The following is a 25,396-nucleotide window of genomic DNA, read 5'->3' on the forward strand; positions in this document are numbered from 1 at the left end:
CAGTTAGTACAGGAACAGCTGGCAGCAGGGCATATTTTAGAGAGTAATTCACCCTGGAACACATCTATCTCTGTCATTAAGAAAAAATCTGGAAAATGGCATTTATTGCAGGACTTACAGGCAGTGAACAAAACCATGGTACATATGGGAGCTCTGCAACCTGGTCTTCCATCTCCTGTTGCTATTCCTTTTGGCTATTATAAAATCGTTATAGATCTGAAGGATTGCTTCTTTACCGTCCCATTACACCCAGATGATCAGAAACATTTCAGGTTTAGCCTTCCCTCTATCAATTTTAAGGAGCCTATGAAAAGATTCCAGTGGAGAGTTTTACCTCAGGGCATGGCCAATAGCCCCACCTTATGCCAAAAGTTTGTAGACATAGCCATACAAAGTGTTAGGACAAAATGGAAAAATTTTTATATCATACATTATATGGATGACATTCTGATGGCTGGCAGAGACGGCAGGATCTCCTGAAGTGCTACCATGATATGGAGGTAACTTTGAAAGCACATGGACTTCAAATTGCCCCTGATAAGGTGCAGCTACAAGATCCGTATACTTATTTAGGATTCCAGATGATGAGGAATAAAATAACTACTCAAAAAGCAAACCTCAGGATGGATAAACTAAAAACATTAAATGTTTTCAAAAGCTCCTGGGAGACATAAATTGGCCTCGCCCCTATATAAAATTAACCACAGGAGTTTTGGAAACTTTATTTGACATCTTGCAGGGAGATTCTAATCCCAACTCTCCATGAAATCTGTCTCTGGAGGGATGCTAAGCCCTTAAGACAGTTGAACAAGCCATACAGTCTCAGTTTGTCACTACTATTGACTACAGCCAACCTTTACTGTTTGTCATATGTAAAACTTCTCTTACTCCTACTGCTGTATTTTGGCAGACTGCCCCCATAATGTGGGTGCATTTACCCGCGTCACCCGCTAAGGTAATTTATGCTTACTACCAAGCTGTCGCAGATATAGTCTGCCTGGGGAGAGAACAAGGCAAACGTTATTTTGGTAAAGAACCTGATACCATTATTCAGCCATATACTAAGGAACAAATCAGCTGGCTGTTGCAGACAACTGACAGCTAGCCTATTGCTTGTGCATCTTGTGCCAGACAAATAGTCAACCATTACCCCAATGGTAAGCTACTACAATTTTTGAGTACGCATGACTTCATTTTTCCCTTGACCACCTCTCTCCAACCCATCACTGGAGCCCTGTCAGTATTCACTGACGGGTCCTCCTCGGGAATGGCTGCTTACGTCTTTAATGGCAAAACTGTCCGGTTTCACACTCATTCAAAATCTGCACAGCTTACAGAACTACAAGCTGTCATAGCTGTGTTCTCTGCATTCCGAAGTGCCTCTTTTAACCTCTTCACGGATAGCGCTTATATAGCTCAGTCAGTCCCTTTACTTGAAACAGCCGCTCAAATAAAAAATGTCTCAGAGGCGGCTATTTTGTTCACTCAACTGCAATCTCTTATTCATAAAAGGAATCACCCCTTTTTTATTGGTCACCTCAGAGCTCATTCCAATCTTCTGGGTCCCCTCACTCAAGGGAATCATTTAGCTGATCAGGCCACATGGCTAATGTGCTATGTTGACCAAGTTTCGCCCAATTCAGGTAATCAAGAAAACACTAACAAGGCATTAAAGCCACCAGTTACATCATATTAATGCACATACTTCAAGGCTTATGTTCAGAATTACCAGAGAACAAGCTCATCAGATTGTTAAAGGATGCCCTTCCTGTGTAACCCTTTTACCTACACCTCATCTTGGAGTAAACCCCCGCGGTCTGATACCTAATGCCCTCTGGCAAATGGATGTAACCCATATTCCTGAGTTCGGAAATCTAAAATATGTGCACATCACAGTTGACACCTTTAGCAGCTTTATCTTCGCCACCCCACAAGCAGGGGAAGCAGGAAAAAACATTATCGCACGTGTTAGCTGCCGTGTCAGTCAGTATTAGGAACCCCACAACAGATAAAGACAGATAATGGCCCCGGATATACTGGCCATGTATTCGCCACATTTTGCCAGCATTTAGGCATAAAACACATCACAGGCATTCCATATAACCCCCAAGGGCAAGGTATAGTCGAAAGAGCGTATCTGTCTCTAAAAAATACCATTGAAAAAATAAAAAAGGGGGGGAGTGGTATCCTATTAAGGGATCCCCAGAAATCTATTATCCCACTCTCTTTTCATTTTAAATTTTTTAAGCTTAGACCAAAAGGGACACTCTGCAGTCGAGCGTTTCTGGCACTCTAACCCCGGCACTAACCATGCCACAGTTCTGTGGAAAGACCCAGTGGATAATACCTGGCATGGACCTGATCCCGTCCTAATATGGGGCAGAGGATCAGTTTGTGTCTATTCAAAAGAACTAGATGCAGCCAGGTGGCTGCCGGAACGATTGGTTAAACAAATGGATAATAACAATCTATCCAGGGTAGAGGACTCTCCCTGAGATGAATACTGCTTTCTTGCAGGAGAGTAACCAACGCTAAAACCAATGCAGCTGTGCAGCCCCCCTGGAATCCTTCTATGCAGCTCCATCACCATCGTTGGAGCCCTTCTGTTATACACCGGCACTCTGAGTGACTGGACCACGCTGGACAGATCCATTCTACTGACTTTCTTTGAACAATGCTGCTTTTATGCCAACAAGTCTGGCATTGTTCGAGATAAAGCTAAGAAGCTTCAAGAAGACCTGGAGAAAAGAAGAAAGGAGCTGGCGGACAACCCCCTGTGGAGTGGGATGAATGGACTATTGCCCTATCTACTCCTTTTCTTGGGACCTTTGCTTGGTTTGATAATGCTTGTGTCACTAGGACCTATCCTATTTAACAAGGTTATGGTGTTTTTAAAACAACAGCTGGAGGCCATAAGAATGCAGCCTCTCCAGGTCCATTATCACCGACTAGACATGGCCGATTGTGAAAATTATGACGAGTCTACTCAAAGGCCATAGCATGATCATCATTATAAAATCTAGGGGTGCTGGGCTGGCTAGCCAATGATGGGCAACTGGGCTGGTCAGTTAAGCAGACGAAAACCACCTAAGACAAAGACACAGCCTTCGCTGCCGATGAACCTCGATGACGGGTAAGGTGAAAAGCTGCTTTTCAGTCACATGCCCTGACCTAAGACAGGCACAGCCCCCTCCTAGTCCGGATACATTGTCAGTCGCTCACCTCCTTGTAATAATATAAGGAAGGGGGACCTGTGGGAGGCTGCTTTTGGCACCAGTATCAGTTGCAGCCATCTCGTGAAATAACGCCTAACCCAGTTAAGTTTTCTATTTCCCCACCCTCGCTGAAGTAATTAAGTTTCTATCCTCACACCACTCCCCTGGGCTCCAATTGGGCACTCCCTAAAGAGCGCGAAAGTCTTTCCCACCTTGCGCATCCGCAGACAGTTGTTTTGAAACGTCCGCGAAAAGACTTTGTGACGTGGACCAATCAGATCTGTGGCGCGAAACTTCATTCATTCCTGGCTATAAATACCCCTGATTGACCCTCAATAAATGAGACTTGGTCAGAATCCTGTCTTGTCTCCATTCTTTGTGTCTCTTGTCCCTTTCATTCCCGCTCCCTCCCTCAGGTCTTGGCTCGACTGATCCACGGGTCAGGTCACTCCAGGTTCATCCCTATTGTCATATACTTCACAACTTCATTTCTTCTTTCCACTGCATAATATTCCATCATGTGAACACACCACAGTTTGTTTATCCATTCATCTATTGATGGACACCTGGGTTGTTTCCATCTTTTGCCCATGGTGAATAATGCCGCTGTGAACACTGGTGACCAGATGTCTGTTCGTGTCACGCTCTCGGTTCTTCTGGGTATATACCCAGTAGTGCAGGGTCACGTGCAAGTCTCTACTCAACTCCTTTAGGAACTGCCAAACAGTCCCCCACAGTGGCTCTGCCAAGAAATGAATGGATCTTATATTGTGCAACAAGAATCAAATCACTGTAATTTCATCATGTTGCACATTTGATTCTTTGTTTCACTCCACCTCCATTTATCTGTGGCCTACATCCACCAAAAACTTGGAAGTTAGACTCCAAAGGCAGAGCAAAGACAGCTAAGAACCCTCTCACAGCCCTGTAAGGGAAACTCTTGTTTCTTTATACTTAGGCAACCACTTTTCCTTATACTTTGATATCATCTTCACAAATGAACAAAACATAAACTAGACTGTGACACCAATACTGATTTGCTTGTGTTTAAGATAGAGAGGCAGGGAGGGGGGATTTGAGAAGTGAAATGGCTCGACTCTATTTGGTTGGAAAAGCTGGGAATGGTTGATTGGGACAACACTATAGCGCTGAAGAATAAGCTCTTTTGCCCCAAAGAGACAAGCTCGTGCTCCTCCTACACAAATGACCATCTAAGGGAGCAGCCGAGCAGGAGGTCAGGCATCATCACAGGGCCAGGGAAGCACAGGGCTCTGGCTCCCATGGGAGAAATGGAAATCCTGAAAAACTGTCATTTATCTCATAAAGGAATTTGCAAAGGCAAGATAGAGTGGGGGAAAAAAGAGGCATAATGCTGAAATGTAGGAAATTCAATATTGTTACCCAAGTCATTCCAAGCATTGACCCACAGGGCTGGGAGGAGTTGCAAAGCCCAGCGAGCCCCGCCTTTACCTAGGAGGAGCAGGGCCCGAGGGAGGCAGGAGACTTAGCCCAGGGCTTGCAGAGGAGACCAGTATGAGGACCCCCCTCTCCCCAGCCGTGTGGGGGAGCGGCCGCTGTCCCCCAAGTACTCCTGACCCAAGGCTCTGGGTGGGGAGCAGGTGGTGTGGAAAGGCAGCAGCACACTGAAACACATCACACCCGTGCACACTCACACACACACACCGAGCGTACAGACGTCAGCTCATGCCTCTTCAAAAGAAGGACAGGAAGTGGGAAGAGAAAGTAAGAGAGGAGAGCCTTATCTGGTGCAGTTCAAAATTTTGGTGATGATAACTTTGTAGCTCTTTACTAGTCATTCAAATTCACTCAACAGAAATGTCCCGGGTGCTTTCCATGTTTCCTAAGGACTAAGGATTCAAATACGGAAGGACAATCCCTCACTTGAGCGCACAGTGAAGGGAGGAGAGGAGTAGGTAGAGGGCGAGCAGGTTTGGTGCCACATGCCAATATTACTTGGATAGTTGATGTTTAGAAAGCAAAGATTTAAAAATTATTCAATTTCTAAAACACTTAAGAATGTTTTATTTCTGTGCCATCTCCCAATGAATCTAACATTAAGAAACTCAAGTCAGTTGAACAAGGAATATAATTAGTTCTCTGCATAATTAGATAACATAAATATGTATGAGAGAGCTTTTCACTAGTTCAGCTGAAGTGTTAGCTTATGCTTCTGAATACTGATGGGGCTACGGAAAGGAATGAGTCACAGTTGTTAGCTATTAAGATCACGTGGCTATCGATTTACTCTTAGATACAAGTTGACAAGTGAACTATCTTTATTGTTCTATGTGATTTTTTTTTATGTGGCACAGAGCCTAAGAACTTCTCATGCAGAAAATACAAGCTTCAAACAACTGACAATTCCATTCTTAATGTACAGATTTTTCTAAGTTTGCTAAATTTGGAAAAACTTTAAAAAAGAAAACCCCAAACATCTACAATGTAGCCTCACAAAAATTATTTCTAAATGTGTGACAGTTCTATTTACAGGAATTCATCATTTATTACTTCAGAATTTCTAGACTTTATTAAAGGCAGCAGAAATCCTAACATAGTAATAACTAGCCTATAAGAGGCAGACAGGCAGTTTATTGCTTTGAAAAATTACTCAATAAGTTTTCTGGAAAAGAGCAGTTAAAACTGTATAAGCAGAAGCCTACTTGAAAGTTTTAAATTTGAGGGTGCCAGAGGGACTTAGCTATATTCGTGTGAATAAACATATCCTAGTAGGTACAAAAGAATCACAAAATTTTGTCTTCCTAAAGGTTAGTTCAAAAGCTGTTTAAAAATGTATCTATTTCCAGCGCTTATTCAGTGAGTGAGCATTAGGTTGAACAATGCAGATACTCAAAGGGTTAGAAAAATTATACTTTATTTTCCATTAAGAACTATCATCAATGGAAAGTATAGCAAATAAAAGGAGAGGGGGTGACTTTGTCAAAATTGAGAACTATGCAGGTGATATGGTAAATTCTCAACCATGGCTGAGGGTGATATGGGATGTATAACTAAAGTCCTGGTAGTTGTCCAATCTTACTAGTTGTTAATTGTATGCAATCTCAGTTATTACTATAAGTCTGGTTGTAGGAAATAAATGCTTATGGAAGATTGCCTGAAGGATGAGATATGCTGAATTTTACCTGTAGAATACAGGGCCATCAGGAAGTTTTCTCTCTAGATTATACTCAGAGTAAGATTAATGGGTGGGCCAGAAGATCCAATATATAGGCACTAAAACATTCGTGGAAATGTAATGCATTAGAGAAAAAAATGCATTTACTGATATTCTTCTTAAGAATTAAAGTAGGATGCCATAGTCTGATGAGCCTTTTGGGATGAGGCATGAGACCCCAAATGGACACACTCCAGTGACAACAGTTGCTAATAGTCTCCTAAGGAGGCAAGCCCAGTTAGGGCAATTTTATTTTGCTCAAGGGAGCAAGTGTGGGTGCAAAAGCCTTTCTCCTTCTCACTTCCTGTGCAGTCCAAAAAGGAGCAAAGAATTAATAACCCACCCAGCCATTCACATGCTCTTGGGCCACCTCTTGGAGTGATAGATAACTAGTCCTTGCAGAATTGCCTTTTCTTAATAATGTTTAGTGTCATAAGTCACACTACAAGAAACAGTTGCATGAAGCACAATATTCTACTGTAAGGATGAAGTGAGGAGCAAAGGATCCTTTTCTTAAGGTCCGTGGGTCTTTTGCAAAAAAACTGCTTCATTTCTATCTTAAGGACATTATACGACTTGCAACTGAGCTTATTTTCCTCTTTGCTTTGGATGCTAGGAAGCTTAAGAGCCAGACTCACAATCCAGGTCTTGAAACTATATGGGCAGAGAGTATGCATTCTTCTCCTCCTACTTCTAGTTTTTATTTTCTTACTCAGTTTTTCTCTTTTACCTGTACTACCTCAACTTTTTACTTCAATCTTCTATATTATAAATATTTTTGAAAGTTATCATTTCTTTATAGCACAAGTTGAAGCTCCCATTTTTGGCAATGCATGCCTTCCTCTTTTTTAATTTATTCCCTTGATTTGTACAGCACTCTCCCCCCCCCCCTCCTTTCATAGCTTCCTGGGAAAGAGCAAATGAGAAGTAATTTTTCTGAGATCTTGCTTGTTTGAAATCGTCTTTATTCTAGCCTCATGCTTGATAGTTTGGTTGGGCTTAGAAGTCCTTTTCTATATTCATTAGGCAAGAAATTGTCAACTTTTGTTTCATTATTTATGTTCATAGTTTAGCTGCTCTAATACCATGGTGCTGGTCAAATTACTTAACAACTTCAGAAAATCAGAGCAGTCAACTTTGAATCACAGTTTTCTGAACCTTATTACTATATAATACATATAAATTAACACTATGAAAATAAATTTTTGCATTATTTATTTTTCTAAAGCATTCAGACCCCAATTTTCTTTTATGCTGTTTGCATAACTTCCTCACTCTTTTCCCTTTTATAGTGTAGTTAGCATATGATGAAGAGGCTTATACTCTAGTTTGTAGGACAATATTGCTAACTTCTTTTTATGTTTCCCTCTTCAGTTTATTCATTCATTCAACAAACCTCTCTCCCTTTCTCAATTTTCCCATCCTGTTTCTCCCTCTTGCCACTGTTTCTTCCTTCTTTCTTCCCTCTGGGAAAATCCAGTATGAAAACCTGTACTTACCCAAAAGGCAAATCAGGAGCATAATTATTGCCTTTGAGCCTACATGCCAAAAGACTAGTCCCTCCTCTACTGTGGACAGCTGTGGTATCCTATTTAAAAGTAACTTCTGGTGGTGGACTTGGCCCAGTGGTTAAGGCATCCGTCTACCGCATGGGAGGTCCATGGTTCAAACCCCGGGCCTCCTTGACCTGTGTGGAGCTGGCCCATGCACAGTGCTGATGCGCACAAGGAGTGCCCTGCCATGCAGGGGTGTCCCCCACATAGGGGAGCCCCACGCACAAGGAGTGCGCCCCGGAAGGAGAGCCACCCAGCGCGAAAGAAAGTGCAGCCTGCCCACGAATGGTGCCGCACACATGGAGAGCTGACACAAGATGACACAACAAAAAGAAACACAGATTCCCATGCTGCTGACAACAACAGAAGCGGACAAAGAAGACACAGCAAATAGACACAGAGAACAGACAACCAGGGTGGGAGGCAGGAAGGAAGATTTAAATAAATCTTTAAAAAAAATAATCCTGACAGCCTTCATGTTACTCAAATGTGGCCACTCTCACAGCCAAATTCATCATGTAGATGCAGTGCATTCCCCCCAGCGAGGGACAGGACACCCGGGGATGAGCCTCCCTGGCACCGAGGGACCACTACCACATACCAGCTGAAGATACAACTAGAAAATGACCTTGAATTAAAGGTTCAATATGGATCAGCAGAATATCCCTGTCTACATATAATAACATGACTTCAAAATGCTGATTGACCTAATGTAAGGGGGAAATGGAAAGGAGAAATGAGATTATAAGGCTGTGAGTCTCTAAAAAAGTCTGGAGGTTGTCAGAAGGAATCCCTTGTGCACAACTGAGCAGAGTCTGAGAGACAGACAAAGTAGATACAACCCCAGGTATTGGTTCTTTTGAGGGATAAAGAGACCCACGGATTCTATGGTCATGGCAGATGGGGTTCACTGTCATGGCAGATGGCCCTTCTTCGGAGCCTGTGTTTCTGCGTGATGGAATTGGACTCAGAGGGGATCTCTTTTCACAAGACTTCCATGCTACTTTATAGGAATTGTAATAGGTGCTGGGGTTTAAGATATATTTAGGGGATTTGAGTCTCTGGACTGATAATATGACACCCAGGCCCAGAGCCTCAAAAGACATCAGCTCCTACACTTTGATTTATTGGACTTACCCCACTCAGCTAACATGGAGTTGAAGAAGGTCAACCACCACACCATGGAGCCTAGAGTGTCTACAACTGAAAGCAGGAGGAGTGCATCCAGTACCCATGTGGAATCTAAGCCCCCACTTGACATAGATGTGCAATGGACACAACCAATCCAATGTCCACAGAGAAAATGTGGAATGGGTGTGGGAAGGGTAGCCATGGTGGCTGCTGGGTTTGGGGAATGGGAGGAAGAGATGAGAGGTGGAGCCGGTTACGGGACGTCGAGTTGTCCTGGGTGGTGTTTCACAGACAACTACGGGACATTGTAGATCCCCCCAGGGCCCACTGGATGGAACGTGGGAGAGTGTGGACTATGATGTGGACCATTGACTATGGGGTGCAGTGATGCTCAGAGATGTTCTTACCAGGTGCAATGGATGTGTCACGATGATGGGAGCAAGTGTTGCTGTGGGGGGAGTGGGGAGTGGGGGCGGTGGGGTTAAATGGGACCTCATATTTTTTTAATGTAATTTTTAAAAATAAATAAATAATTAAAAAATAAATAAAAATAAAAATAAAAATAAAAAATAAAAGTAACTTCTGACAATTTTAAGGGTAAAAAGTAGGGAAAGAACTACGAAGAGTAGTTAATCAGCTAAACAGCATTTCAAAGGGTGTGAGAACAGGGTGTAGTAAGAGACATTTAATTATCCTCTCAAAACCTAGAGTACCTCCCTGTCATTAGGGTTTCCCCCCTCCCTTTTCCTCTCCCTTTACCTCATGTAAATGCCACTTTCTCTACTTCTTTCTCTTTCTGCTTTGTCTTCTTTCTCTCTTCCTTACTATTATGGTCACAACACAGACTTGAAATATTCCGTATTTTCATATTTGCAACATTTTTTTTAGCCTTTACTTTTAGCTTTCTAATATGGGTGTATGGAACCATTTATCAGTCTCTCTTTTTTAAAGGGCTATTTACTGCCACGTGGTCCTCACTTTAAGTTTTCCCGTGGAACAGCAGGCGTGAGGAACAGCAGACGCGGATGGAAAGTTCCCGCGGCCCAGCTCCTCATGCAGCTCCTCGCGTGTCACTTAGTCTGGCTCGTGTGGGAGGAGCTGAGCCCCGCGGCAGCGAGGGAGAAGCGCCGGGGCGGCTGGGGCGGGAGGGCTCCGCTCCCCAGCCTGGAGGAGCTCTTGTGCGAGCCCGAGGGGGCGCCGCGTGGAGGAGCCGAGGTGGGGGGCCTGGGCGCTGCCCGCCGCGGCCCAGCAGGGGAGCTGCGCGATGCACGCCGTGCTCCCCTCGCCCCATCCTCTGCTCTCCTGCTAGTGCCTCCGGTGGGCGAGCTCAACCAGAAACCGGGGGGAAGTGAGCCCGGGGCTGCGTCCTCAGAGCTCAGCCTCCCGGGCCGAGCCGGGACGAGAGGGGAGGAGGTTCCCAGAGCAGCCAGCAGGGGGCGCTAGGGAAAAGCCCTGGAGTCAGGGAGCGGCTGTGCCACCTGCAGGGCCAGCGCCGCCCGCTCCCAGACGGGCTTGTCTGCGCGCTGGGAAGGGGCAGCCAGCGTGGGAGGGTGGACCGACCCTCATCGTCCGTCTTTGGGGTCTCCCATATCCAATCTAGCCTATTAATTCCAAATTTATTGTCTGAAACATGGCTTTCAGCACTCCTCTTCAATCACAAAAACATTTCTGTGACTTCCCATACCTAAAATTCAGCCTAGTGGAATATTAAACGTCTTTTAGAATCTGATCCCAAGTCTCTCCCAAACATTGCTTACTTAATTAAAATTACATTTACAGGGAGTGGATGTGACTCAAGGGTTGAGCTCCTGGTTCCCACACAGGTGGTCTCAGGACCGGTCCCTGGTGCCTCCTAAAAAAAAAAACAAAACAAACCCGAATGGATGTGGCTTAGGCAGTTGGGCACCTGCCTTCGACATGGGAGGTCCTGGGTTTGGGCTTCCCGTGCCTCTTAAAGAAGACAAACTATGAGCAAGCATTGAGCAAAAACAATGAGCAGACAATGAGAAAAAACAACAAGTGGACACATGAGCAAGACAATAAGCAAACAATGAGCAGACAGTGAGCGAAAACAACTGAACAAGCAGGGAACAGATGTGGCTCAAGTAGTCGGGCATCCCCACCCACATGGGAGGTCCTGGGTTCAGTTCTTGGTGCCTTCTAAAGAAGAAACAAACAGACAATGAGCAGAAGAAACAAACAGACAATGAGCAGAAACAGCAAGCAGACAACAAGCTATGAGCAAACAGACAAGGGAGCCATCTGGGGTTGGGGTGGGAACAAAAAACAAAACAAAAACAAACAACAAGCAAGCAAACTAAAAAACCAACTCAGGGGAGCCTATGTGGCTCGTAGTTGAGTACCAGCTTCCCACATATGAGGTAGGGGATTCAATCCCCCACCCAGTCCCTCAAAAGACAAAAACAACAACAACAAAAACACGTTTATGAACTATGGCATTTTTCTATGCATCAGAGATATGGCAGTGTATGACACAAAGACTGTGCCCTCATGGTGCATATATATTAGTGGAGAATACAAAAGAAACCAAATATGGAATGTCAGGTAGTAACACATGTATGGAGGAAAAGAAAGCAGGTAAAGGCATGAGAATGATGGGAAGTGCTGTTTAATGTAGACACAGCAGGCTTCTCTGAGAATATATTTAAGCTAAGTCTTGAATCATACGCGAGTGCCAACCATACCATTTCTGTGGGAAGATCATTCTAGGCAGAGGAAATGCAGGACAAAGTCCCTGAGATGCAAAGAAGACTTATGTGTTCTAGGAGCAATGAGGATAGTTTAGTTAGAACACAGTAACCGAAGAGAAAAGTCATAGGGGAATAAGTCAGAGGAAGAGGCTGGAACATACAGGACTTTGTGGAGCAGGGTAAGGACTTTGGGTTTTATCTTGAACATGATGGGAAACCACAAAAGAGTTTTGAACAAGAAGTGACATGATTTACGTACTTTCAAAAATCTCTCTAGATGCTGTATGAAGAACTAACAGTAGCAAGGCAAGATTGGGAGAAGGTTATGCAGAAATCTAGACCTGAGAGGATGGTGTCTTTGTGACTAGGATGGAAGCAATGGAGATGGTGAGAAAAGGCAGGATTCTGGGTATATCTTGCAGGTAGAGTAAAGAAGGCTGGCTGGATGCGCTGTGGAGTGTGAGGCAGAGGAGCTAAGGACGACTGACTCCTGAAGTTTTAGTCTGAGCAGCTAGTGACTGTTGGTGTCAGTTACTAAGGTTGAGTAGACTGGGGGATGGTAGGTTTGGGGAAAAGGGTCAAGAGTTCTTTTTTGGACATTGTTGGGGATTGAATCATGTATCCAACAAAAGACTTATTTAAGTCTTCACATTTCTGTGGCTATGACCATTTAAAAATAGGCCCTTTGAAGATCTTATTAGTTAGGGTGTGGACTTCTTTGTGACTAGGACCTGCAGTGATGAGGCCAAATTGAATGAATCCCTATGACTCGAGTCCTTACAAGGCAGAGGATACCCAGACAGTCAGAGAAGCCAGGAGTAGGAGAAGCCAGAGAGAGATCACCATGTGCAGAGGGTGGCCAGAAAGCTACCACCAGGCTACAGCAGACTTCAGAGAAAGTATAGTCTTACCCACACTTTGATTTTGAACTTCTAGCATCCAAATTCATGAGCCAATAACTTCTTGCTGTCTAAGCGAATCAGTGTTTGGTATTTGTCACAGCAGCCCTGAAAAACTAAGACAGTTCTTGGTACTGAGAAGTGGGGAGCAGCTATTACAAATACATAAAAATGTTGAAGTGGTTTTGGAATTGGGGAATGACAGAGCCTGGAGGAATTTTGAGGCACCGGATAGAAAAAGGTTAGATTGCTGTGAATAGAGCTGTAGAGAAAGTTTTAAAAAATCATTTTAGAGCATGCAGATATATTATCATGGATAGAACCTTGGTAGAAATACGGATGTCAGCAGTGCTTCTGGTGGGGCCTTAGGAGGCGGTCAATGTGTTATTGGAAACTGGAGGAAAGGCAATCCTTGTTATAAAGCAGCAGAGAACTTGGATGAATTATGTCCTAGTGTTGGACTGAAAATGGAATGTGTAATCAGTGAATCTGGATATTTAACTGAGGAGATTTCCAAGTAAAGTGTAGGAGGCAGAATGAGAGAGGAAAGAGATAAACTGAAGATTGAACTGTTAAGTACAAGGAACTCAGCAAGTGATGATTTGGGAAATTCTAGCCTATCCAGATAGTGCACCCTGAGACGAGGACTAGAAGCAGTTCTAATAGCTTTCCCCCAGAGGTTCTGGCAGGTGTGTCCCCAGAGAACAGGGCTCGTGTAAGGGAGTGGTGGAACAGCCCTTAACTAAGGAGATCAGGTGGATGACCCATGGACCCAGTCACCCATCTCAGAGGAAGGAGAGTTGGAAATGCAGTTTTCCAGGAAGGGTATGTGGAAGATCCTTTTGTCTGATGGCTTGGACCCACTTAAACTGCACAGGAAACTGAGAGTTTTTGAGAACTTTGTATGAGCAGACATGCTGCTGAAAGGGACAGAGATGGGATGAATTGAAAGAAGAATGACTTCAAGGGCAGAATTGTGGAGACAGGTCCAGGCAGAAGAGATTTCCTCAGGTAAGGCACTCTGTCCTCACATACCTTATCACAGTTCATACAACAATTCTATTAGGTAGGTACTATTATTATCCCTATTTCAGTTGGGAAAAGTGAGGCAAGGAGTAGGGGTTGGGGATGGAATTATATGCCTCACAAATGACATGTTCAGGTCTTAATCCATGTTCCTGTGGGTCTGAGCCCATTTGTAAATAGGACCCTTTAAGATACTATTAGTTAAATGTGTCTCATTTGTGCATAGGATCTTCAAAGATCCTATTTAGAGGAAACCAAATTGAATCATGCTTTCTTTTCTTCTTTTTCACCAGGAGGCCCCAGGGATCGAACCTGGTACTCCACACGGTAGGTGGAAGCCGTGTCACTTGAGTCATATCCTATCCACTTCCCTCTCCCTACTTTTGTGTCTCTCCCTGTTTTCATCTACATCTGCCTCACAGACTGTTTTAAGGATTAACTGAGGTAGTGCCCACACTGTAAACCCCTGAACATAAGAAACTTATTTCCTAATTTTTTGGTATCACAACACTCCAAGGGCCAATGTATAGCAGGAGTTTAATATGTGCTGCTTCTCTGCTATTGAAAGTGCCTTGAACAGTGTGATAGGAAGAGGGGGTGGGAGATTAACACATCTTGAGCGCAACACTGTCAGGTTCAGGGCGCGTGCCTCATACGTGTGCACACACGCCCCCACCTCCACCCCCGTATCCCCCAGCTCTGGATGAGACAGGTATTAACCTCCATTTTACAGATGAAACAGAATTTCAAAGAGATTAAATCACCAGGCTGATGTCAGGGAAAAGCTGAGAGAACTATACCTGGAATGGGTGTAATTATATTTGTATAATTTCTGGTCAAGCCAGGAAACTACTTCTGGCCCTGGGGAGTCTCCCATCCACTAGCTGGTCTAGCTTTTGCACGTGAGCACCCTTAACTGGCAGTCACGTGAGGCAGGTTAGTAAAGGCAACCAGAGAAGATGAGGGAAAATGTCCTGTCATAACTGGGGCCTAGCAAAGAACATGGCTGTGGGACCCTAACTGAAGACCCCCTTCTACTAAAAACAAAGGTGGAAAGTGCCCACCTAGACCCTGGCCACGAGGTCCCATTTGGAATTCTTTCCAGGCTCAAGGAAGCTCTGGATACCTCCAAACAACAGGCCTCCCCATGGGTCCCCTGAGAGCTAACAGGTGGGGCGGCCAATCAGAACAGCAAAAGCTGGGGCCATCCCCAGCATTAGCAAGAGGGAGGAGGAAAGGCTTAAAAAGGCCTGGCCTGGGACCCGGCTTGTGCATCTTACCCTGCAGCACGCCCACAACCCATGTCTTGGGTTGTGTACTTATCCCTTTTCTTGTTTCTTAAACTCTTGACTCCCTTGCCTACCCTAAGGTGTGTCCTTAAATTCTCTATGTGACACAGTCAAGAACCTAGAAGCCCAGAACCCAGAGCATTCCACTAAGGTCAACAAAACAGGATGGAACCCAGAGCCTGGAAATAAAAGTATCATCCTGATTGGGAAAACAAAAGGAACTGGATTCCAGAGACTGTATACCAGTAAGATGATTGTCCATCCCTGGTGAAGTCCAAGGAACTAACAGCCCCTGATGATGTGTGACAGATGTGTAAACGGAAGTAGATATCACCAAGACCCAAGAGGATTCCTTCGGATGAAATCCTGTTGGAATGAAATTTCTTTGCTTCTCTTCCTCTCATTTTCCCTCTTTCCCTCCCTCCCTCCCTCCCTCCTTCCTTTTTGATGGAGCCAGGCAGATTGGAGCAATGCTGCAGACACTGTACCTCTGGTTTTTAGCAAGCAGCTTGCCCAAGGCATCCTTATGGACAAGTTGGAGAATGTATGGGGCACAGATAAGTGCATTTATTTATTTATTTTTTAAACTTTTTTTGATTAAAGTTAATAGATCACAAAGAACGTTAAATTAAAAAACATAAGAGGTTCCCATATAACCCACTTCCCAGCCCCCCCACCCCATCATTTTTGTAAATTGTGTTTTTAAAAGATATATACATCACAAAAAATGTTACAGTAAAAAGCATGAGGTTCCCATATACTCCCCATCCCCCCCCCCCACTCCTCCCACACCAACAACCTCCCCCATCATTGCGGCACACTCATCGCACTCTGTGAACACATTTTGGGGCACTGCTGCACCACATGGATAGTAATTTACCCTGTAGTTCGCACTCTTCCCCTAATACATTCAGTGGGTTCTGGCAGGATATACAAAGCCCAGCATCTGACTCTGCAATATCATTTAGGACAACACAAAATCCCAAAACTGATTCATATCACATCTCTTCTTCCCTCTCCCTGCCCTCAGCAACTACTGTGGCCAAGATAAGTACATTTAAAAACTTTTAATTTTTTCATTGAATTTATATGTGTATTTACATATTAACACAATTGCTTGCTTTTAAAGATTTATTTTTTAAATTTATTTCTGTCCCCTTCCCACTTCCCCCCTCACTTGTCTGCTGTCTGTGTCCATTCGCCGTGTGTTCTTCTGTGACCACTTCTATCCTTATCAGTGGCACCAGGAATCTGTGTTTCTTTTTGTTGCATCATCTCATTGTGTCAGCTCTCTGTGTGTGCGGCGCCATTCCTGGGCAGGCTGCACTTTCTTTTGCGCTGGGCGGCTCTCCTTACGGGGCGCACTCCTTGCACGTGGGGCTCCCCTACGTGGGGGACACCCCTGCATGGCAGGGCACTCCTTGCATGAATCAGCACTGGTTTATTTGTAAACATGTTATATGTGCTAATAATCAAAATGACAAAGGCTTTATAATTTTTTGTATATTAACATCACACCAGAAAACAATTCAGTGTACTGTTTTTGAACTTTAAAATCTTTAAATACAAACTGTGTTTGAAACTGAAAATGAAAAAAAAAAAAACCCCACAAAAATAGTAGAGAAAACTGAAATCGACAGGGAATAGAAACCAAAATGAGAAAAGTTTTACATTTTTAAATGCCTCTGATAATTTCTGCTACAAGTATTGACTGGGTTGGCCAAAACGAGCAAAAAATTATCTGATTGCATTTTAAAAAAAGAAATAAAGGAAATTAGATGTTCACACATTTTTAAAAAAAGACGAAGTTGAATTTCTTTAAACTGTAAAAGAAAATAAAACAAAATAGAGTTACTGTGGCTAAGTTGGGACGTCATTTTGGAGGTTACTCTTAAACAAATATCAGCCAGATATCACAAACTGCTGAAGTACGCAGACCTAAAGCAGCAAAGTTCCTCAAAACCCTAAAGACATCTGGGCACCATCAACTGCAAAAACCTTATCTTCTTTTTCTTTAAAAACCCTTGCCTGGAAATGCTAAGACTGGATGCAGTTTGGGTTGTTACCCGAATCTATGCTCTCCAAATTGCTATTCTAAAAGACCAAATAAATGCCTTTGTTGCTCTGCAGCTTAATTTATTATTTCTTGGTTGACAAAACCTACTTGAACCATACATTTTCTATCTTCCATGTCCTTTCTGAAATATGTTTCTCTCTTGGTTCCTAAAGAATTTCCCCCTTGGTGTAAGCTACAAAAGAAAAAAAAAAAAAAAGACAAAGAACAAAGAGTGGGAAATTGGCAACACAAAACCAGGTGAAATTAGAAATTACTTTAAATATTTGCAAATATTCTATTCTTTAATTAATCTTCACTGACAAATAACCTCATATTTTATATATTGTTTTTGAATATTATTTGGCAATAGAAAGGGATGAAGTTCTGATACATGCTATAACATGGATGAACTTTGAAAACATGCTGCTAAGTGAAAAAAGCCAGGCATAGAAGACCACATATTGTGTGATTTCATTTATATGAAATGTCCAGAACAGGCAAATCTATGGTGATAGAAAGTAGATTAGTGATTATCTAGCACTGGGGGATGGGAGACTTGGGGTGATTGCGATAGAGTACAGGGCTTCTTTTTGGGGTGATGAAGATGTTCTGAAATTGATTGTGATGATGGCGGTGGACTTGGCCCAGTGGTTAGGGCGTCCATCTACCACATGGGAGGTCCGCGGTTCAAACCCCGGACCTCCTTGACCCGTGCGGAGCTGGCCCATGTGCAGTGCTGATGCATGCAAGGAGTGCCCTGCCATGCAGGGGTGTCTCCCACATAGGGGAGCCCCACGCGCAAGGAGTGCGCCTCGTAAGGAGAGCTGCCCAGTGCGAAAGAAAATGCAGCCTGCCCAGGAATGGCGCTGCACACATAGAGAGCTGACACAACAAGATGATGCAACAAAAAGAGACACAGATTCCCCTGCCGCTGACAACACAGTTTAAGAAGAACCCAGTATGTCACTGTTGTGGCAACATCCAAGTTTTGTTTTGTTGTTAGGTTAGTTTATTCCTCAATTACCAATTTCAAATGATTCTGTTACCCTCATTTACTCTGGGCCACAAATCAAATTAGGTTCTCCTTTTTTGCATCACTAAGTTTTCTGTTTGCCAATTGACTAGACGTGTACAGTATGATGACATAACTGAGAAATTTTGCAAGGCCACTTGCGACGGCTTGCTCGGTCGGTAGAGGTGGGGTCTGGCTGCGGACGAGGGGTCGGTCCAGCTCTGGACGAGGGGTCGGTCCCGCTTGGGACGAGGGGTCGGTCCCACTTGGGACGAGGGCAGCAGACGAGGGATCGGTCCGGCAGCAGACGAGGGATCGGTCTCACAAGGGGTTGCGCGGTTCGGCTGACGGGGTCGCCTGGCGAAGCCGGCGACGAAGGAGTCGCCCGGAGAAGCAGGCGATGAACTGGGGACAAGGGAGGCCAGGCCCTTGTCAGGGGCTCTCAGGACTGGAGGGCGCATGGCAGAAGAACTACCGCGGAGACAAGGTAAACACGCAAGTCCACTTTATTGAGGGAGAGGCAACAGTTTTATAGGGGCTGGGGAAGGCTGATTGGTCGAAGCCACGCCCTGTTCTGATTGGTTGCCGGCGAAAGGTCAGTGGGCGGTACTGGACGGGGGAGGGGTGGTGATTAGGGATTGGCTGTCGCTGTTGCTGGGGGAAGGGGCAGGGTTTAGGGATTGGTGGCTGCTGTTGCTGGGGTGGAGGGCAGACTTGAGTTTCCCGCCCATGCCTGGCTGTTGCTGCTGTCGGGGGAAGGGAAGAGGGCAGACTGGATTTCTCCACCCACGCCTGCGCAGGGAGAAAGAAGAAGAAGGGTGCCGCCCCACAGGCATCGTGTGGCGCCATCCGGGAGGAGGGGCGGCCACGGAAGCATGGCTGCCGAGAAGGGGAGACCCGAGGGCACTCTGCGCCCATGCCGAGCTTCCTTCAGGGGTGGCGGTGGGCCCGACCAACCACCCTATTATGGGGGCAGCGGTTTGGAATAGGCCTACCGCGGCCGCCGCCCCTCGCCAGGCCAGCAAACCACACTTCAGCCTGAGGGGTGACCGCAGCCACTTTGTTCTTTAGCATTTCCAATGTTTTATGTACACCCAATCTGACATGAGCAAACTTTCTTTATAGGTCTACTTTATCAAAGTGAAAGGTTTCTCCCATCCTGTCATTCAATATCATGAGCATATCTGAAGTAGAAATTACTTCAGGATTATGACCCCAAGACATTATTAATACTCAGCAATAACCCTACAATATAGCTGACCTTTTTGAAGTCTTGTACTTTGTTTTGTTTTGTTTTTTATTTTCTCTCCCCTTCCCCCCTCCCACCCCCATTGTCTGCTCTCTGTGTCCATTCACTGTGTGTTCTTCTGTATCTGCTTGCATTGTCAGGCAGCACCAGGAAACTGCATCTCTTTTTTGTTGTGTTATCTTGCTGCATCAGCTCCCAGTGTGTGTGGTGCCACTCCTGGGTGGACTGCTCATGCAGGGTGGCTCTCCTTGTGGGGCTTGCTCCTTGAGTGTAGGGCACTCCCATGTGGGAGCACCCCTGCGTGGCACGGCACCCCTTGTGCATGGCAGCACTGCATGTGGGCCAGCTCACCACATGGATCAGGAGGCCCTGGGTATCAAACCCTGGACCCTCCATGTGGTAGATGAACACTCTTTTAGTTGAGCCATGTCTGCTTCCCTGAAGTCTTGTGCTTTGGATGGGAAAAGAAGTGAGTCTAACTTCTGGGATAACTGGTCTAATATGCTGAGGTTTCACGTCTGATGGGCTGGATCTCATTAGTGAGAGGAGCCACGGAAACAAGCAATGTGTAATTTTTGTTTAAAGCTCTGCTCCATCAAAGTCATAGGGTCCAAATCAAAAAAACTTTCATGGTGTAAGAGATTCAGAGGAAAACCATGGTGTAAGAGATTCAGGAAGTGGGCTGTTCTGACTGTACAGTTGTACAACTGTATCTTTTTTTTTCATGATCCATAGCATAACTTATTGAAGTATATCACTCATACATAAATATACATAAACAATAAGTATATAATAATAGTTGTTAACTTATAAAACAAACAAACAAATATAACATCATACAGGACTCTCATAACTCACTCTACCACCAGTAACTTGCATTTGTTAAAACTTTTTAACTAATGATTAAAAAGCATTGTCAAAATATTACTAACCAAAGTATTTTTCTCCCAACCAACCCTAGTATTATAGCATTTATATATGAACATACATAAAGAATTAAATGTATAATAAAAGTTGTGAACTTACAAAGCAAACATGCATAACATCATACAGGGGTCTCATACATCAACCCTCCACCAATACCTTGCATTGTCCTGAGACGTTTGTTAGAAATTACAAAAGAATATTGTCAAAATCTTACTACTAATCATAGACCTTATCATACATATGGTGTGTTTTTCCCCAGCCCACCCTATTATTTTTTAAATATATTTTTTATGGCAGAAGTTGTAAACTTATAAAACAATCATGCACATGTGCAGAATTCCCAAACAACACCCCTTCACAAACACAACACACTGTGGTGGAACATTTGCTGCAGATAAGGTAATATCATCTGATTCTTACCATGTCCATAGTGTACATTTGGCTCACATTTTCCATATTGCCTCATTACCAATACAGTACATCTTTTGCATAGATGCAAGAATATTATATTATTACTACTAACTACAGTCCATAGGTCACTCCAGCTGTATTTTTCTCATGCTTCTCCACATTCTCACCACTCTGCAGTAGTGGTGTACATTTGCTCTAGCTCACAAAGGACACTCTTGCATCTGTACCATCAACCACAATTCTCATCCATGTCTTGGTTTACTGTGCTATTCAGTATCTAGCATTCTGTTAATTGGCATTCACATACCTAGACTACCATTTTCAGTCACATCCCCATTTATAAACTAGCTGTTACTGTGTATTACCATCCACTCTATACATTTCCATACTTTTACAGCAAAGCTAATGAAAACTTCTACATACATTAAACATCCCTCCTCTTATCTCCTTTAAGAATCCACCACCTACCACCAGGTCTTAAAGATATTTTCCTACAATTTCTTCTATGCAATATTTCTTGCTTTTATTTTTAGCTTTTTGATCCATTTTGAGTCAATTTTGGGATAAGGTATGAGATAGGGGTCCTCTTTCCTTCTTTCAGCTATGGATATCCAATTCTTTTAGCACTATTTGTTGAATGGACTGTTCTGCCTGAGCTGTGTGAGTTTGACAGGCTAGTCAAAAATCACTTAACTGTACATATAAAGGTCTGTTTCTGAATCATCAGTTTGGTTCCATTGGTCTACTGTGTCTGTCTTTAGGCCAGCAGCATTCTGTTTTTACCTCTATAGCTGGGTAATAAGATTTAAAGTCTGGAGATTAGGGTTTGTTTTTCCTTTTTATGATGTTTCTGGCTATTCAGGACCCCTTACCCTTAAATAACTTTGATGATCATGTTTTCAATTTTTTCTTTAATGCTGTTGGAATTTTTATCTGGATTGCATTCAATCTATATGTCAATTTGAGTAGTGTTTACATCTTAATGATATTTAGTCTTCCAATCCATGAGCATGGGATGTTCTTCCAGTTATTTAGGACTTTTTAAAATTTCTTTTAACATTGAGTTGCAATTTTCTAACTACAAGTGCTTTACATTGATGGTTAAGTTTATTCGTGACTATTTGAGTTTTATCTGTCATATTTATTTTCACCACTTTTGGCACTTTTAGTTATTTTTATTGATCTAATCTTCATTTCTAGGCTCTCTTCCAGGCCTCTCTCTCCTGTATTTTTTTTTTCAGGCTCTAGCTCACCCTTTAGTATTTCCTGAAAATCTGGTTTCTTGCTTAGAAATTCTCTGTTTCTGTTTATCTGTGAATATTCTAATCTCACCCTCATTTTTGAAAGACAGTCTTGCTGGATATAAGATTTTTGGCTGGAAGTTTTTCTCTTGTAGTATCTTAAATATATCAGACCACTGTCTTCTTGCCTCCATGGTTTCTGGTGAGAAATCAGCACTTAATTTTGTTGGATATCCCTTATATGTTATGCATTGCTTTATCTTTGGCCTTTGACAGCCTGATTAGTATGTGTCTCAGAGTTGGTCTATTTGGATTTTTTCGGATGAGAATACGTTGTGCTTCTTGGACATGGATATCTATATCCTTCAATAGGGTTGGGAACTTTTCTACCATTATTTCTTTAAATATTCCTTCTGCCTCTTTTCCCTTCTCTTCTCCTCCTGGGACACCCATGACAAATATTTTTGCATGCCTTTTGCTGTCATTTAGCTCCCTGAAAAAGAATTTTTTCCATTCTTTTCTTCTTCTGTTCTTTTGTATGTTCACTTTCAGAGGCCATTTTTTTCAAGCTCACTGATCCTTTCTTCAGCCTCCACAAATCTGCTATTATATGTCTCCAATGTTCTTTTGATTTCATTTATGCACCTTTCATTCCCATAAGATCTGCTATTTTTCTATGTATGCTTTCAAATTCTTCTTTGTGGTCATCCAGTATCTTCTTAATATCCTTAATCTCTTTAGCCATCTCATTGAATTTACTAAGGAAATTTGTTTGAACATCTATGGTTAACTGTCTCAACTCCTTTATGTCATCTGGAGGCTTATCTTGTTCCTTTAACTGGGCCATAGATTCCTGTTTCTTGGTGTGGATTGTAATTTTTGTTGGTGTCTTCACATCTGGCTTACTAGAGTATTTATTCTGGGTGCAGTTTTTCTCTTTTTTCTCCCTTTCTGATTGTGCAGTAGGAGCCAAGCATGTAGTTGGTGCTGTAAGCTGTGGAGCCTCAAGCTGCCCTCATTGTGCCAGGGACCAATGAAGCTTCTTCCAACTTTCTTCTTTGCCAGGGGTAGGGACAGAGTCATAACTGTGTGGAATAATCCAAGTCATGCAGGCCTAGACAGTAGTTGCTCAGAGAACTGATGAAGCTTCACATCCCTTTCTCCCCTGCCTGTGGTGGGGATGGGACTGCAGGTGTGGGCAGAATTCTATGCGGCAGGCCCAAGATGACTGCAGTTGCCCTGGTAGACTTCTGCTTTTCAATCTTTGCCAGCCAAAGGTACCTGCAGTTCCCTGGATAGGCTGGTGCAGGGCCCTGCCAGAGGTGGGCCTGAAGCCTAGGCTAGGGCTGCAGGCTGATCTGGGTTAAAGAAACTGGTTCCTACCATCACTGAGATTTTCAGTCAGCTCGGCTTCCCCTTAGGTTGGGGGCAGAGTCAAAATGGCGGCCACTGGACTCTTTCTGACTTGGGCTGATTCATACCCCAGCACCATGGTTATCTCTTAGCCATCCGAGTCTATCAATCAGTAGCCAAAATCGATGGACAACTGTCTCCTCCCCTGTTTTTGGGAAATGGAGCTTCCAATTCCAGCAGCAGAATAGCTCCTGGGTTGGCTCGAGCTGCCAGAGTAGGATAATCACTTGTCTCCATGGTTTGGCTAATTTCCCGGAGAGGATGGCACAGGTCCCCCAGCTTCCTCCCTGCTGGAGGTGGGGCTGGGGCCTAGGCTAGCGCTGCAATGTGACCTGGATGGAAAGAAGCCGGTTCCCACCAGCACTGGGATTCTCAGTCCTCCCTGCTTCCCCTTGTGCCAGGCATAGAGTTAAGATGGAGGCTCCTGGCCTCTTTCTGACTTGAACAGGCTAAAATTTTAGCTGTTCTCAGGATTATACTTTAGCCTACTGAGTTTACTCCTCAGTAGCTGAAATTGGTGCCCATCTGCCTCTTCCTCCCCTGTTTTTGGGAAGTGGAGCTTTCAATTCCAGCTGTGGAATAGCTCCCAAGGTGGCTTGTGCCTCCAGTGGAGGATGGGCACTGGCCTCTGGGGCATGGAGCGATCTACTTATAAGTCTCCTCTGCAGATGGGCAGTCTCCTTCTTTCATTCCTTCAAGGATGTGGCAGGATGCTCTTCTGGTCTCCTGGAGCCCCCAAACAGGTGCTTGAGCTAGCTCCAGAGAGTTCTGGGTGTTTACTAACTACTCTGTAGCAGGAGCTGACTCTAGGAGCTCCTTTCTCCACTGCCATCTTGCTGGTTCTCCTGTATCTTCCTTTTTTAAAGATTTTATTTATTTCCCCTCCTTCTCGTTGTTTGTGCTCTCTGCCTGCTCTCTGTGTCTGTTTGTTGTGTGCTCTGTCTGCTCATCTTCTTTTTAGGAGGCACCAGAAACCCAAGTTGGGACATCCCATGTGGGAGGGAGGTATTCAATCGCTTGAGCTACCTCCACTCCCTGCTTATTGTGTCTCTCATTGTGTTTCCTGTGTCATCTCGTGGCATTATCTTATTGCATCATCTTGTTGCATCAACTTGCAGTGCCAGCCCATCACATCAACTTGTTGTCTTGTTTGTCTTCTTTAGGAAGCCCCAGAACCAAATCCAGACCTCTCATGTGGTAGGCACATCGCTTCCCCCAACTGTGTCTTTATTAGGATACAGATACAATGTTGTGTTTCTCAAAGTAAATGCATGATAAAAATATCTCTGCACTTCTCCTTCACCAGTGTTTTGAACCTGTTCTAGTTCTATAAGGAAGATGTCCAGAAAGATTTCCCATCATTAAATAGGCAAGCATTGAGTCAAACAAGAAAGCAATATGCTTTGTGTACCTGTAGACAGATTCAAATTACTTATAACTGGCCATGTCAGCTGGATCTTGGCTATTTGTATCAGTATTGGTAGCTGACAAAGCTTCTTATTCAGGACTCCTATTTTCCTTGCCATCCCATGATAGGAATCTTTTATGGATTTAAGGCACATTTTAAACTGGTTACAGATGCGTTCATTCCATGGTGAATGATGTTGATCCAAATTTATTACGTCTTTTTTTTTTTTTTTTAAGATTTATTTATTTATTTCTCTCCCCTCCCCCCCGCCAGGCCAGCTGTCTGTTCTCTGTGCCTATTTGCGGCGCCTTCTTTGTCTGCTTCTGTTGTTGTCAGCGGCACAGGAATCTGTGTTTCTTTTTGTTGCGTCATCTTGTTGTGTCAGCTCTCCATGTGTGCAGCACCATTCCTGGGCAGGCTGCACTTTCTTTCACGCTGGGCGGCTCTCCTTACGGGACGCACTCCTTGCACTTGGGGCTCCCCAATGTGGCAGGGCACTCCTTGCGCGCATCAGCACTGCTCATGGGCCAGCTCCACACGGGTCAAGGAGGCCCGGAGTTTGAACTGCGGACCTCCCATGTGGTAGACGGATGCCCTAACCACTGGGCCAAGTCCGCTTCCTACGTGTCTCTTCTTATGGGCAAAACGCATTGACAATACAT

General features: G+C 44.0%; 1 pseudogene; it reads right to left on the bottom strand.

Annotated features, from left to right (window-relative positions):
• Positions 1-943: 943 nt before the first annotated feature.
• On the bottom strand, positions 944-25,396 carry LOC111761705 (putative uncharacterized protein encoded by LINC00869; annotated as a pseudogene).

This window comes from Dasypus novemcinctus, chromosome 10 (genome assembly GCF_030445035.2).
Source record: "Dasypus novemcinctus isolate mDasNov1 chromosome 10, mDasNov1.1.hap2, whole genome shotgun sequence".
NCBI lineage: Eukaryota > Metazoa > Chordata > Mammalia > Cingulata > Dasypodidae > Dasypus > Dasypus novemcinctus.